This window comes from Rattus norvegicus, chromosome 15, assembly GCF_036323735.1.
Source record: "Rattus norvegicus strain BN/NHsdMcwi chromosome 15, GRCr8, whole genome shotgun sequence".
Classification (NCBI taxonomy): Eukaryota; Metazoa; Chordata; class Mammalia; order Rodentia; family Muridae; genus Rattus; species Rattus norvegicus.
Genome location: NC_086033.1, coordinates 94,489,913 through 94,505,633, shown reverse-complemented (window position 1 = coordinate 94,505,633; position 15,721 = coordinate 94,489,913). Strand labels below are relative to the sequence as shown.

Below are 15,721 nucleotides of genomic sequence, written 5' to 3'. Positions count from 1 at the left end.
ACAAATAATGAAATAATTGATTCTTTCTTTGTAACCACAAATTGCTGCCTGCCAGTCAGAGAACTGCGCTAAAATAATTAGTTTGTTTGCTCACACTTTGTTAATCTAAACATGTTACTTACTTACAAATATACGTGGGTTCTGGAAAATAATTTTTTCTTTATATGTATTATGTAATTTTAAAAAAATTAAAAAAAATTAATGACATATGTTCCACAATGATCATAGCAGCCCTATTTATGATAGTCAAAAACTGAAAACAAACCAGATGCCCCTTAACAGAGGAATGGATACAGAAAATGTGGTACATTTACACATAGTACATTTATACATAGTATTCCAATATTACTCATCTATTAAAACAATGACTTCATGAAGTTTGCAGGCAAATGGATGGATCTAGAAAATATCGTCCTGAGTGAGGTACCTCAGACAAAAAAAAATGCATGAAATTTACCTATTAGGCAAAGAGCTTGGAGTACCCACAATACAATCCATGGACCTTAGGAAGCTCAAGAGGAAGGAAGACCAAGAAGTGGATGTTTCAGTCCTACTTAGAAGGGGAAACAAAATGATCAAGGGAAGTAGAGCGTGGGAGGGATTGGGAGGAAGAGGGGAGGGGAAGGAGAAATGAGGGGCAGAATCAGGTATGGTAGAAGATGGGGGAGATATAAAGAAGGTCAGAAAATTGAACAGAGGTGTGTAGCAAAGGGAAATGGGAAACTGGAGGTAGAAACCAGAAAGGTCCAGATTCCAGGAAAGCAAGAGCCTCCCAGTACCCCACGGGGGATGATATTAGGTGAAATACCCCACAAAGGAGAGGTAGGACATGTTGAGACCCTATATCCCGAGGATAGGCATGCCCACAATCCCCCACTCCCCACACACACCCCTGCTTGACCCACCCATCTCTAAAGTTAACCTATAACTGCTCCTGTCTAAAGGAAATATAGGGACAAAGAATAGAGCAGAGACTGAAGGAAAGGCCATCCAGAGACTGCCGCACCTGGGGATCTATTCCACATACAGACACCAAAGCCAGACACTATTGCTGATGCCAAGAAGTGCTTGCCTTATACACCTGTCTCCTGAGAGATTCTGCCAGATCCTGAGCGAAACAGATGTGGATGCTCAAAGCCAACCATTGGACATGGAAACAGAGACCCCAATGGAAGAATTAGAGAAAGCACTAAAAGAGCTGAAGGGGCCTTATCTAGCATCAATGGGAGGGGAGGCCATTGTTCCTGTAAAGGCTTGATGCTCCAGTGTAGAAGAATGCTAAGGCGGTGAGGCAGGAGTGAGTGGGTGGGTAGGGTGTACCCTCATAGAAGCAGATTAGGGGAGGACGGGATAGGGAGTTTGCAGAGGGGAAACTGGGAAAGGGGATAATATTTGAATTGTAAATAAATAAAATATCCAATTAAAAATTAATCATATTGGAGAAAGTATTGTTTTTATAGTCATTCTCTAAAAGAAAGTATAGAATGTAATTAAATTATAATTTCTACAATGCTTTTAAGATTTGCTGAGATATATGTGTTATGTTAGAGTCAACTCACTGGAGTTTGCTACAGGCAACAAATGTGTGTGTGTGTGTGTTCATATATATGTGTGTATATATATATACATTTACCTGTATATGTATATATTTACATATATGAAGTTAATTGAAGACAGTTCATTGAATTTTGTTCCATTGACTAAAATATTTATGTGCATATATATAGTGTATATGTTTATATTTGCATATAATGTATATGTATGTGTGCAATTCTTTTTTTTTCCTGGAGCTGGGGATCGAACTCAGGGCCTTGTGCTTGCTAGGCAAGCGCTCTACCATTGAGCTAAATCCCCAACCCCTATATGTGTGTATATATATGCATATATGTATGTCTATACTGTGGTTGAAGTCTTCTCGTTGGAGCTCTATTCCATCCATCCAATATGTTTGTCTGTCTTTCTGTATGTGCGTATTATGCATATGTATGTGAGAAGTCGTTGGAGCCTTCTTTGCTTCATTTACTCTGTGTGTATGTGTGTGTGTGTGTGTGTGTGTGTGTGTGTGTGTGTGTTTTGTGTATGTTTCTTTTCCTATGGCTGGCTTCCATAAGCACTAGCCTCTGTTGTTTAATATCTATAAAAACCCCTGTTATTCACTGTTGGCTGTTATTAGCAGGACCCAGTTGCTGGCTCTATAATTGGCAATCCTCTGATTAATTTTGTGGTGTACGAGCTGGCCTTTAACAATTTTCCTTCCTAACAAGATTTATCAGTCCCCTGAATCCATTATGCTATATCTAATATCTGTGATTTTATGCACTGTGATTCTATGGGTTGTGAAGAAAGTTGTGTCCTCTGGTAAAGTGTTGAAACCATTCTCCATTTTCACTTTTTTCAAGATGAGTGTATCTGGATTTACATGAAATAATTTGGCAGACTTATAAGTTACTCCAAGATATTTTATATCATATGATGCACTCATGTGTTGCTCTGGAACTACAATCACCATGGTCAAATAAATTTTATAAAATATTTAACATTTTAAAAATATCAAAGCAAAATATAAAATATAATTTGGCCTGGATCTACTTTTTTGAACTTATAAACAATTAAAAGATATTTAAGCCTAATGTATACATATAAACACATCACAGCTATTCATAAATCTAAGACATTCTAAGAGTTTCAAAGTAAATAGTTATAAAATTTTGTATATATTAAATAAGTAAGTTTATGTCTACAGAATTTATTTCAACATAAAGTTATCCAAACTACTTGATCAGGGACTTTAATTGATACCATTAGATGGTAAGTCTATACTTCTATCCAGTTATTTGCAGTAAGTTCTTAAAGTTGTAACATAGCTTGATTTAAAACAGTTTTCTGAGAAACATTTGATCAAAAAGAACAAAAGACTGGGTACAGAGTTAAAAAGAATTATCAGCTGAGGAATAATAGAATGGTTGAGAAGTACCTAAAGAAATATTCAACATCCTTAGTCATCAGGGAAATGAAAATCAAAACAATCCTGAGATCCCACCTCACACCAGTCAAAATGGCTAAGAACAAAAACTCAGGTGACAAAAGATGCTGACAAGGATTTGGAAAAAGAGGAACATTCCTCCATTGTTGGTGGGATTGAAAGCTGGTACAACCACTCTGGAAATCAGTGTAGAGGTTCCTCAAAAAAATTGGACAGTGCACTACCTGAGGACCCAGCTATACCTCTCCTAGGCATATACCCAAAAGATGCCCCAACATAGAACAAAGACACGTGCTCCACTATGTTCATAACAGTCTTATTTATAATAGCCAGAAGCTGGAAAGAACCCAGATGCCCTTCAACAGAGGAATGGAAACAGAAAATATGGTACATCTACACAATGGAGTACTACTCAGCTATCAAAAACAATGACTTCATGATATTTATAGACAAATGGATTGAACTAGAAAATATCATCCTGAATGAGGTAACCAAATCACAGAAAAGCACACATGGTATGTATTCATTGATAAGTAGACATTGGTCCAAATGCTCAAATTACCTAAGATGCACAGACCACATGAAACTCAAGAAGGATGACAAAATGTGGATGTTTCACTCCTTCTTTAAAAGAAGAACAAAAATATCCATAAGAGGAGATAGGGAGGCGAAGCTTAGAGCACAGACTAAAGGAATAGCCATTCAAAGCCTGCCACACATGTGGCATATATATATATATATATATGTATACATATATATACTCATAATACATATACATATATACATATATACATACATATATATATACATACACACACAAACACACACACACACACACACACACACACACACACATATATATATATATATATATATATATCTCCAGACTAGATAAGAATAAGATGGATGAAGCTAAGACGTGCATGCTAACAGGAGCCGGATATAGATGTCTTCTGAGAGACACAGCCAAAACATATCAAATACAGAGGCGAATGCTAACAGAAAGCCATTGAACTGAGAACAGGACCCCCATTGGAGGAATTATAGCTGAAGGGGTTTACAGCTCCATAAGAACAACAATGCCAACCAACCAGAGCTCTCAGGTACTAAACCACTACCCAAAGTTTATACATGGATTGACCCATGGCTCCAGCTACGTATGTAGCAAAGGATGGCCTTGCTGTTCACCAAGGGAAGGAGACGCCTTTGGTCCTGCCAAGGTTGGACCCCCAGTATAGGGGAATGTCGGGGGGAGCGTAGCAGGGCGGTGTGGATGCAGAGGGCAACACCCTAATAAAAGAAGGGAGGGGAAGGGGATGGGATAGGGGGCATATGTCCAGGAAACTGGGAAAGGGAATATATAAATAAAAAATATAAACAATAAAGAGGAAATATATTATACGCTCATAGTAAATTACACATATGAATCACATATTTGGTTAACTTCCCAGGGTCCAAGTAGAATATCAATTCATAGGACAATGATTTTTCCTCAACCTCAGATTATAAGATGCTTTGTTTTGCCATGATCAACTCCAAATCAAGCTAAAAATATATCATTGTGCTTAGTGTTCAGCAACATTTGCCGGATAATTTCATCATCACCAAAGATGAAGAAGCATTATTACCATAATATTGAGATTATCACCCATAGGTTCCCAGAGGTGATTCTTTTTTTTTTAAATTGGATATTTTTATTTACATTTCTAATGTTATTCTCGTTCCCGGTTTCCAGACCATAAGCCCCCTCTCCCATCCCCTTCCCCTACTTCTATAAAGGTGTTTCCTCCCAACCATCCCCCTTTCCTGCCCCCCTGAAGTTCTTCTGCACTGGGGTGTCCAGCCTTGGCAGAACCAAGGGCTTCTCCTCTTATTGGTGCCCACAAGGCCATCCTCTGGTACATAGGCAGCTGGAGCATGATTTTAATAAACAAATTTCTGTAAAGTATTAATGAAAATGGCCCCTCTGATATAGCTGTTTTTTTTCCAAGTCATGTTGCTCTGAATATCTTTGTAAATCTATAGTAAGAACCTTAGTTTATGCCATAGGTGATCTCTGCCATTGTTGTTCAAGGCCCATCCTTGTGAACTCAGAATTTTAATTATGAGCGTCCTTTACTAAATTATCAAGTTCCAAGTCATAGGTGAATATTCACTTGCAAAAATAATTTATTTTAGGTTGTAAGTATTGCTACCTTTAACTGCAAAATTTTCCAGATACATTTAGGAGCTATGACTATAAATATTCAGAAATTTCACAAATTTTGTCACTTTTTGCTTCTGAATATGAGACTTGGATAAAAGAAGAGCCATTGTTATTAGTCTGTGAGGAACTGCATTAATGTAAGGATTTAAGGTTTCCTGACAAAATATTAGATATTTTCCCTCTCAATAGGTAGTAGGATAGGTTCATCAGACTTCTCCCAGTGAAATTTTGGAATGAAAAATACTAAGCTTTATCTGCATAAATAATCCTGTATTACTTTTCATGGGTCTACATTCCAGTGTTTATGAACTCAGTTTTGCCTCAGGTTCCATGATGAAAGCGTGTAATTCATATCCGTCATCCTCTCCCTAAACATCCAGACTTCCAGCCTCAATATTCAGAATGACAATATTAGAGATTCTCTGATTTTCATCATACAAATTATATAGTCACATAAATTGCCTAATGCTTATCTGTAATTTTAATTCTTTTCTTTTCCTTTTTGTAAGGCTTGCAATACTGTGAGGCTTTTTAAGTTTGTAAGAAATATTATATTGTGATGTCAGTATTAATATGTGATCTTTGGTATAAACAGGAAAAGAAAGTGTGCAGCAAGCGATGTGTTTGTGTCTTAAAATGAGAAAGGGCCACATGCGTTGTCTAGTTTTTTGCCAATTTTATACAATCTCTCTCTAGTCTTTTTTTTTGTTTTGTTTTGTTTTGTTTTTTTCCCCCGGAGCTGGGGACTGAACCCAGGGCCTTGCACTTGCTAGGCAAGTGCTCTACCACTGAGCTAAATCCCCAACCCACAATCTCTAGTCTTTAAAGGGAAAGGAGCTCTCCACAAAATTGGACTGTGGGTATTTTCTTAATTAGTGATTGATGTAAACGGACCCAGTCTGTTGTGAATAGAGCTGCCCCTGATTTGATGGTGAGTAGGTCTGCAAAAAAAGCAGACTGATCAAGCCATAATGAGCAAGCCAAAAAGCAGCACCCCTCCATGGCCTCTGCATCATCTCCTGCCTCCTGGATCCCAGGCCTGTTTGAGTCTTGTCCTGACTTCCTGCAGTGAAGGACCAAGATGGGGAAGGGTAAACCAAGCAAATCCTTTCCTCTGCAATTTGCTTCTGATAATAAAGTTTCATCATAAAACAGGCACATACACACACACACACACACACACACACACACACACACACACACACACACACACATACACACAGAGAGAGAGAGAGAGAGAGAGAGAGAGAGAGAGAGAGAGAGAGAGAGCCACATGCACACACAGACACAGTACTAAGGGTCATAGGACTATCAGTCATAATAAAGATGGCTATGGTACTTACAGCCATTGTATTAATAGCCATCGTTGTGGAAAAAATATGAAATTCCTGGGGCAGGTTCGATACCCGCATCAATGCTCTGTGTTCCTGAATGAAAGACACACACAGCCTTTATATATAATTATCCCTCAAATAGCTCAATTTCTAGGCCACTGTCTGACCCTCACGCAGTTAATCCTGAGTTATTACTTACTAATTCTGTGTTATATTTCCACTCCTCTGGACCCAGAGGGTTGCCCAAGTGGGTTGTGCTCTGAGTCCCACTCTACTTGCTCCTTCACATGGAAGCCATCATGCCTTTCTTTCCCGCCCTCTTCTCAAGCATGGAGTGTCTCCTCTCCTCCACACTCTCCCCACATGGCAGATCTCTCTCTTCCTTCCCTTCAGAGTCTCAAGCCCAGGAATCCTTAAGTCCTACCTCTACCTACCCTGACCACGTATTAGCTGTCGGCATCTTTATTTACCAATAACTGGGTCACCTTCCCAGAAGCTACGTGCACATACTCTCGTACAAACAGATTTAGCATTCGCAATGGAAGTAGGTCGACATAGTCCTAACCGTGATAGCACTTACGGCCAGGGTACTGCTAGTCATGATACTGATACTCTTAGCGATAACAGCCATAACAAGGACTAACAGTCATAGCACTCGTGGTTATAGCACTAATACCTGTGGGACTAACCGCCATGGTGCTAACATCCAAGTACATTACAAACATGATTGGGATTGTTGTCCAGTGCTTGCTGCCTTGACCACATCCCAAATGAAGACCCTTAAAACCAGTGTCCCACTGACTATCAACAAAATAGACCACAGTTCCAACTTGCCCATATTTGGAGACCAGCTACCTTGAAAATTTTATCCTAAACACTTTCCAACTGTATTAAACGCTATTTTAATAAAGACAAAATGCATTAATTATTAAATACATAACGGTGAAGGCAGCATCACAGTGGTTGGTCACAGCATAAAACTAGACTTTCAAAGGAACAAAAATAACATGCTCTGTTCTACCACTTCAGTTAAGTACTCACTGTATCCTTTAATATACTACTAGCAAATATGGTGCATGGTAGTTATAAATCGGCATATTCAAGAGCCAGATGAAGGCACTGCCAGATTAATTCCGTGTGACTATGTGTCTCTTAGCTATTATACAGCACTCAATGCCTCACACTCTAACATTTTAGAAACACTAGGAGGATCTCTTTGCAATCCATTCTCATAAAGCCCATTTATCCAGCCGTATTTTCATGACTTAATCATCTCCTATAAGCTCCATCACTCATGGAGTTACATCACACTGACTTTAAAGGTTTCCAAGTTCATTTGGGGGCTAGTATACAAAATGAGCCTGTTCTAGCTCTGATTCTTGAGTTTTGTAGTAATTATGTCCTTACCCAAATATAAATAATCAATTTCAGTGAAAGGAGAAGCTATTTTCTTAAGAAATGCAATGTGTTTATCTCTCTCTCTCTCTCTCTCTCTCTCTCTCTCTCTCTCTCTCTGTGTGTGTGTTGTGTTGTGTGTGTATGTATGTTCGTGTGTGCATGTTTAGTCTTCTTTTTACAGTTGAAGACGTTATGAATCCAAAGTATTATTGAACATTGTCAGTTTAGGATATAATTGCTGAATAGAGAAATTCTGATAGGCAAATGGGTCTAAAATGGGTCTATATCAAGCCCCCTTTAAGACTCAAGGAAAATGTCCCATTATAAAGAGACAGAAAGTTACTAGAAGTCACAGGCAATGAAGTACTACAAAAATAGTGCTATTCTGAAGCAACACTTGCATATGTGAAATCAAATTGGTTGTAATAGAACTCAAAGATTTGTGTTATCTTAACCCAGAAATAATTCCCGGCCTGGAGGATAGAGGTTGTCATGAAACCCTCTCCCACACACAGATGAGATGTTATTGATAATTAAAAGCTACTTAGGATGGAGAATCAGCTTACTTTAAGGCTTTTACACATTGTAAGTTGGCCATATTCCAGAGATAGCCTCAAATCTACGAGTATGTGGAAAACACATGTGAGATTTGATTTGTTTCTACTTATTTACATTTTTTATTTTTACTTTTTGAGATTATAATATGATTATTCCACTTCATCTATCTCTTTCCTCTCTTTAAGCCTTCCACTTACTCTCCCATTCCTTATTCCTTTGCAAATTCATAACCTCTTTTATCTTGCTGTCCGTATGTATGTGTGTATGTATGTATGCATGTATGTATAACCTAAATTCATAAAAATAACCTTCACATGTGCATAATATTTTAAGAGCTGATCATTTTAGATCATATAAACAATTAGTATGTCCTTAACAGATTCATTTCAAAGAATGAAACCAGATCAAAGTCAGAAACAAGAAACTCTACTAGCCATATTGAAAAGTGAGCAGTATATTTGATACCATAGGCAAATAAGCACAAAACAGAAACTAAGAAAGCCAAATATTCAGATTTTCCTGTTATTGCCCAGTAGGCTAGACTCTCCTCTAATGTACTGAGAGTAACACAGTATAGCATAGATCAATTTTTCTTCTCTGTAGAATAGTAAGATGATGCATTGTTTTAACCCACAAATTTGTGGTTTTAATCATCAGCAACCAAAAGGATCATATAACTACCAAGAGTAAATATAATTACTGAAACAGAAAATATAATCACTATCATTTAAATTCTTTACTTTATAATAATTGTATGTTATAAACTGTATGTAATTTTTATAGTTGATTAATTTCTTAAGTGCTAGAGAAGAAACAGCTATTGGTACATTCCATAACATAGTTTTACCACTGAACTTTTTCCCTTTCCCTCATTCTTCTGTTTTCAAAGGTGATGTTCTACTGGTTTTCAGAGTACTCACAGTGGAACTTGAAGGTCAAGTGAGTTTATAGACCATCCAGTGATCTTTAAGCAACATACTTCTGGATGTCATCTTTTAATTATCTCATAGTTTACACAACCTACAATGGCAGACTTTTCAGGACATCTTTGCTGTGGCATTCAGTCACGTCCTTTTTCATTCTGACTACATACCTACTCCTGTTCCCAGCATCATTTTAAAAATAACCACACACAATAAGTCTTAATCTCTGGCTTTGCTTTCAGAAGAGGTGGGTAAGAATAATATTGACAGTTTTGAACACAGCAATCAGTCAAATGTTTCTTAGATCATTTACATCTGAAAAACAAGTGATTAATGAGGAAGATCTAAAATACATTTAAAGAATGGTCTTGATTTTGTTTAGTACTTTCAATTATACTGCATGATGAGGCTTATTTTCTTCAACATTTATATGTATATAAAGTTAACAGAAAGTATCAGTAGTGTGCTGGTAAACTTTCTAAAATGTTCATACCATAAAATATTGGAAAAACTGGCAGAATTATTAGCTGCTCTTACTTTAGGGATTAGAGACCTGGGAGGTCAAGACTCAAAGGGACCTCAGTTCTGAAAGAACTGCAAAGACAAAAATGTAGAAGACACTGAGGAAACGGAAGTCTAGTGACAGCCCCAAAATGGGATCCAGTTCAAGGGGAGGCGCCAAGACCTGACACTATTACTGAGGCTATGGAGTGCACGCAAAAAGAGGCGAATACCAGCAGCAAACCACTGAACTGAGAATAGGACCCCCGTTGAAGGAATCAGAGAAAGAACTGGAAGAGCTTGAAGGGGCTCGAGACCCCATATGTACAACAATGCCAAGCAACCAGAGCTTCCAGGGACTAAGCCACTACCTAAAGACTATACATGGACTGACCCTGGACTCTGACCTCATAGGTAGCAATGAATATCCTAGTAAGAGCACCAGTGGAAGGGGAAGCCCTGGGTCCTGCTAAGACTGAACCCCCAGTGAACTAGACTGTTGGGGGGAGGGGGACAATGGGGGGAGGGTTGGGAGGGGAACACCGATAAGAAAGGGGAGGGGGGAGGGGGGAGGGGGATGTTTGCCCGGAAACTGGGAAAGGGAATAACACTCGAAATGTATATAAGAAATACTCAAGTTAATAATAAAAAAAAATAAAATTAAATTAAATTAAAAAAAAAAGGGAGCTAACATGACTGGCCTCTGAAAGGCTGAATAAGCAGCTGTTAGTCAGATGCAGATATTTGCACCCAACTAATGGACAAAAACTTGTGATCCCTGTGGTTGAATTAGGGAAAAGATGGAAGACGCTAAGGAGGAGGGCGACCCTGTAGAAGGATCAGCAGTCTCAATTAACCTGGACCCCAGGATCTCTCAGACACCGAGCCCCCAACCAAGCAGCATACACCGGATGATATGATGCCTTCGACACATATACAGCAGAGGACTCCCAGGTCTGGACTCAATCAGAAAAGATGAACCTAACCCTCAAGAGACTTGGGGCCTCAGTGAGGAAGGAGGCCTGGTGGGATGGGTGTAAGTGGCTGGGGATGTCCTCATGGAGACTGGGGTAGGAGATATGGGATGTGGAAAAGTCAGAGGGTGGGGCCAAGAGGTGGATAAAGTCTGGACTGAAAAATGATTAAAGAATAAATTTTAAAAAAAGAAAAAAAATGGAAACAAGAAATAAGGTAGCTAAAGGGAGGGGGGCATGACAATAAAATTTGATGGGCTTTACAAATTACAAATGCACGTTTCACAGAAGCATGGCATTTTCGTGAAGATCAGTTTCATTTAAGCAGTCATTTGGAACAGAAAAAAAGTGATACACAACATTAGAAAAACCCCTCAGATCTTCGATTTAATAAATTCATCTCATACCATAAGAACACTACACGGTCCCTTATACTGTAAGACTAAGTTCATGGCAAACATCTTTGCCATCTCTCCTTCTAAGCGCTGAAGCCAGGCTTCCATTTTCTACTTTTGTGAAGTTCATCATTTTTTTTTTATTCTTCATGTGAGATTATAGCATAACATATGTCCTCTGTGTGTTTGGATAATTTTACTTACAAGAATAAAAAAGCTACACATCTATGTTTTCTAGTCTTTGATTTCTCCTCTATTAATACTATATAAGTTTCACTGTCCTCTCTTGATATCTACTCCTAACATTTGCGGTGTTTAATGTGCGCTTGTAAAATCAGGTAATAATTCAGAAATTTAGCTTCATTTTTGGTATATATTGTGGTAAAATTTTTATATTTATTTTGTACCTTTGTTCATGTTCTTACTAAGCCTGAGTAGATTTCTATGTGGATTATTTTTACTATGTTTCATTATTAAATACTTGCTATTTATTTTGAGTCATACATTTGAATAAATATTAAAAAATATGCTGGGAATTATAATGAGAATGCAAGTTCTTCTTTGAATTGTCTAAGGTAAATCTGAGTAGCATTGAACAGACAAACACCACACTCTGTGAGTCCATCTTCTTTTATTTATCAAGTGTATAATAGGTACACAGTGATAGATACACAATATGCAGTTCTTTACTGACTTAGTAATGACGATGGTCAGGACAGAACCCAGTGATTCTGAATGCTAGCCAAAAACTTTGTCATGTAGAAATAGTCATTGCTTTTTGATACCTTTGGATCTCTGTGTGTGTGTGTGTGTGTGTGTGTGTGTGTGTGTGTGTGTGTGTGTGTGTGTGTGTGAGAGAGAGAGAGAGAGAGAGAGAGAGAGAGAGAGAGAGAGACTCTGCTGCTAGAGATTGAACTCAAGGCATCAATACATCAATTTCACTGGAACAAACCTACCTTTGTCATGTTATCTTGCTCTGTTTCATTTTTTCTAGATGGGGAAGAAGAGGCTCGTCTCTATCTCAGTCTATCCAGGGAAGAATTTTGGTTAAAGTCTTGCTGCCTCATGCTATCAAGGATTGCAAACATATCCTAATCATCTCTACATGTGTTCCTAACCATTAATAACATTTCCCTGGAATGCATTAACATCTACTACATTGAATCCGATATATCAACAAGAAAAGCTGTTAATATTAAAATTTTTGCTTGTTTTTTTATTGGATTTGAAGAGGTTGCTCATGTTTATCATACAAAATGATACTTTGAATACAGTAAAATTTTACAGAGGCACAATATTTCTTAGACATAAGTCATTGAGGGCAGACCTTTATGTTTCATTCCTGACCCACTTTCTGTTCATTGACTGCCTCCTGACTCCTCAAGCAGTATGAACAATCTGACTTAGGCTCCAGGTCTGTTTTCTTCCAGTCATGATTGCCTGTGTATTCATGAAACCATAAAACCAAATAAGTATGTTTTTCCCTAAATTTCTGTTCATCAAGAATTGTTAGAGCAAGAAGAAAGCAAGTCAAATATTATCATATTATAATTTATGTATAATAAAGATTTATTTCCCTCCCTGTAAACTGATAAATCACTGATCACTATCAGCTCTAAATTATTTATCTATTAATACTGAGAGTTTCTTATAAATAACAAGTATTTTAATAGAAAACATTACTATTTAAAGTTTCTTCATGATATTTTCTCTGTGGTGGTTTGAATATGCTTGTCCCAGAAAGTACCATTATTAGGAGATGTGGCCCTGTTGGAATAGGTGAGGACATGTTGGAGGATGTGTGGCTCTATGAGAGCGGACCTTGAGACTTTCCTTGTAGTGTCCTGGAAGTCAGTCTTCTCCTAGTTGCCTTTGGAAAAAGAGGTAGAACTCTTAGCTCCTCCAGCTACGTATCTGTCTGGTACTGCACTGCCATGCTTCCCACCATAACGATAATGGATTAAACGTGTGAAACTTTTAGCCAGTCCCAGTGAAATGTTGTCCTTTATAAGGCTTACCATGGTCAGTGTGTCTCTTCACAGCAATGAAACCCTAACTAAAACATTCTCAAAGTTAAACGTTTCCTAAGGGGAACAAGAATCAGAACGATTTTAATTTAAATTTATACTACTGAGATTTTTTTTAAACTCTAACTACATCTAAACTTTGATTAGTTGGCATCCAAAGAAGTATATTGTACTCATAAGAGTACTTATCTATTCTCAAGTATTTTTGACATTCTTATTCTACCTCTGAATATCTTTTCATAGTCTTCATTGTATAAAATATGTTCAATTTCATTTCTGATATTTTCTCACAAGTACTTTAAAATCCAATACTATCCTTGACATTTTGTAAAATGTTATTTTAGCACTAAACTTTATAACTGATAAATTTTTATTGGGATGCATTAAAGTTTTGCATCCAAGAGTTTGAAACAAATGAAATACTTTTATAAACCCAGTATCATGGTAAATTAGCTAATGGGGCTACCAAGAATGCTGTGTGGTAAATGGAGCTTGCTAGCTGAGCCTGTCTCTTGGTGATGGAGGCGTTCGGTGGCCCAGCAGGAGCAGTGCTGGAAAGTCTACCTGCAGTAGCAAATAAATGAGAGCTGATGTGTTGATCATTTCTGCTACCACCCAGTCCCTGATCCAGGGCTTTGAATTGGCTTATCCCCAAAGCCATATCTTCTGCAAATGTGTGAAATGGCCAGTCTTGACGATCCAAAGCTGTAGGACATCCAGTGGATGGGACAAAAACAGGATCGGAAAACTGGTGAGCATCCAATGTTGATGGTGTCACAGAAGCCAGAGTTCTCTATCCAGACCAATGGATATTTAAAATAAAGGTATCTGGATAGAGGGATATACTATGGGACACACTGTGACATACTAAAATTTCTATGATGAGATGTTTTCTAAGCTTTGTTTTGTTGTTGTTTTGGTGGTGCTGGTGATTTGCAAAGGCAAAGGGTGGATATGAGGGGATGGGAGATAAGAAGGACTGGGGTGCATGATGTGAGACTCATGAAGAATTAGTAAGGAGAACAAAAAGATACTTGCTGCTCTTGTGGAGGACTGGAGTTTACTCTTTCTAATAACTTAATCTAGATGGCTCACAACCTTCTCTAACTGCAGACACAAAGATTCAATGCCTTCTTTAGTTTATGAAGGTGTTGTATACATGTGCACCATATACCTAACCAACAATACAAATAATTAAATAAAAGTTGTTTTAAAGTTGAATGATAAATACATATTAAATATCATACTAATAAAATAAACATATAATTTCAATTCAATACAGCAAAGTTTCTTCAGTACTTTTTTTTTCTTTTTGCTACAGAAACCTAAGCTTGCTAGAAGACCCAAAAGTCAAATGAAAATATATACAATGATAAAGTCAGAAACACTGTGTTCGCAAATATTGAAAAATAGGATTCATATATCATTGCTCAAATTTGAAGGCAAGAATTAAAGAAACATACATGAAGTGAATAAATAAGGGTCATATTCTAACATAATGGCTAACAGACAGTCAATAATGTCACATGTAGTTTTCATATAACAGACTCATGCTGTCCTTAGATAATATCTTTAAAAATGCACTCTAACAAATTTATGTAAAATTTACCACAGTTTTAACTAATGGTTTAGTTTATTCTGTTTATATTTTTTAAGAAAATGTGTATGTGCATATGTATGTGTGTTTGTGTGTGTTTATATAAAAGAGAAAGAGAGAGGAGATGGCAGAAATTTATATTATATTTACATTTATGTTTATATTTAAGTATTTAATGACAGAGTTCTCTTCAATGTTTTGGATTACTCTCTTATTTATTTTACTTATATGCATATACTTTATTTAAAATTATTTATTTACTTATTTTTATTTTATTAACATTTATTAATTGTGCAAACTGTGGGGTTATACTATGGTATTGTCAACACACACACACACAATTTGTAAATATATAATGTAGGTTTATTATTCCCAATCGTCTCATTACCATGTACTGCTTCTCCCTCTCAGTGCTCTTCCAGTCTGTCTGTAGCTTTTCTATAACCTTCCCTGAGCTTTTGTAACATGGGTTGTGTTGTCAATAAATGAATTAGACTGTGCACCCATTGTCAGATATTTCTCTGAATTTTACACCATATGTGATTATTTTTACTTGTGCCATCTGCTACAGTGATGTCTTTTTGATGAGGAGTGGGGCCTACCATTGTTTATGAATATAAAGATATATTTTTTAGATGCAGTTAAAATTTATAATGGTTTAAGGAAATAGCAGTAGTACGGTCTCCTGTTGATCACCTGGATTCTCCTATCATGGCCAGGTAGTTAGGATTATAGTATAAGATATTAATACCCTCCTACAGAGTAGACAACAGCTAGTTACCAACCAGATATGAGTCATTTTATGCTTTTGAAAATATCTTGCCA

General features: G+C 37.2%; 1 long non-coding RNA gene across 4 annotated transcripts in view; it reads left to right on the top strand.

Annotated features, from left to right (window-relative positions):
* Positions 1-12,496, top strand: part of LOC134482010 (uncharacterized) — a 55,538-nt gene extending 43,042 nt beyond the window's left edge. For 2 of the 4 annotated variants that reach the window (XR_010058008.1, XR_010058007.1), the window contains one exon: positions 10,697-12,183. This is a non-coding gene — a long non-coding RNA (uncharacterized LOC134482010). Of the gene's footprint in view, positions 1-10,696; positions 12,184-12,266 lie in introns of those variants that run through there. The other 2 variants (XR_010058009.1, XR_010058010.1) reach the window with 2 other exon arrangements.
* Positions 12,497-15,721: the final 3,225 nt, after the last annotated feature.